This window comes from Octopus bimaculoides, chromosome 3 (assembly GCF_001194135.2).
Source record: "Octopus bimaculoides isolate UCB-OBI-ISO-001 chromosome 3, ASM119413v2, whole genome shotgun sequence".
NCBI lineage: Eukaryota > Metazoa > Mollusca > Cephalopoda > Octopoda > Octopodidae > Octopus > Octopus bimaculoides.
The window spans coordinates 165,260,804-165,261,710 of record NC_068983.1 but is presented as its reverse complement, the minus strand read 5'-3'; the positions used below and the strand labels follow the sequence as shown (position 1 = coordinate 165,261,710).

At 40.6% G+C, this 907-nt stretch overlaps 1 protein-coding gene across 2 annotated transcripts in view; it reads right to left on the bottom strand.

Moving 5' to 3' along the window:
* LOC106867343 (ankyrin repeat and SOCS box protein 8) overlaps window positions 1-907 on the bottom strand; it is a 10,780-nt gene that overhangs the window by 7,535 nt on the left and 2,338 nt on the right. The gene's annotated exons all lie outside the window — the stretch shown is intronic.

Here is a 907-nt window from a genome sequence, read left to right as displayed (position 1 = left end):
ACTGTCCAACCCAGGCCAATGTGGAAGGAGGCCGTTAAACAATGATGATGATGATGATGATGATATATATATATACATATATATATATATATATATATATATATATATATGATGGGCTTCTTTCAGTTTGTCTACAAAATCCACTCACAAGACTTTGGTCAGCCTGAGGCTATTATAGAAGACACTCAAGGTACCATGCAGTGGGACTGAACCCTGAACCATGTGGCTGGGAAGCAAGCTTCTTACCATACACCCACGCTTGTGCTTGTGGACATGCATGACACTCAGAACCAAACAATGTGTATATTCATTATTAACCCATAAAGCTCTGGGGTTTGCACTTACATAACTCGGACTGCTGAGCACATTTTATGAAAATGAGACTAACATGCACACATAAAAAACAAAAAAAATAGTCAAAATATCTTCTTAGTATATAATGGTGGCAAGCTTTTATATCATCTGAAAAGTCATTAGTCGAACTATTAGTCCTCTTGGATTTTAGGGGGTATCGGAGCGTTTGAGTGACATTAAGACCCCGACAAACACCCATAAATTAAATTCAGGGAGATTCAGTGTGACAAGGCTGGCCCTTTGAAATATAGGTACTGCTCATTTTTGCCAGCTGAGTGAACTGGAGCAACATGAAATAAAGTGTCTTGCTCAAGGACACAACACGTCGCCTGGAAATGAACTCACAACCTTACGATTTTGAGCCGAATGCCCTAATCACTAAGCCATGCGCCTTCAGAGACACCGTGGAGTGGGGGTGGGGTTAGTCAGTTTGATAGGCTTCAGTATTTGACTGCTTCTTATCTCATTGACATCAAAACAGTGAAATCGAAATTTAGCCTTGGCGGGATGCAAAATTTTTTTCCCACGAGAGTTCCGGACCCCAGTTATGAAC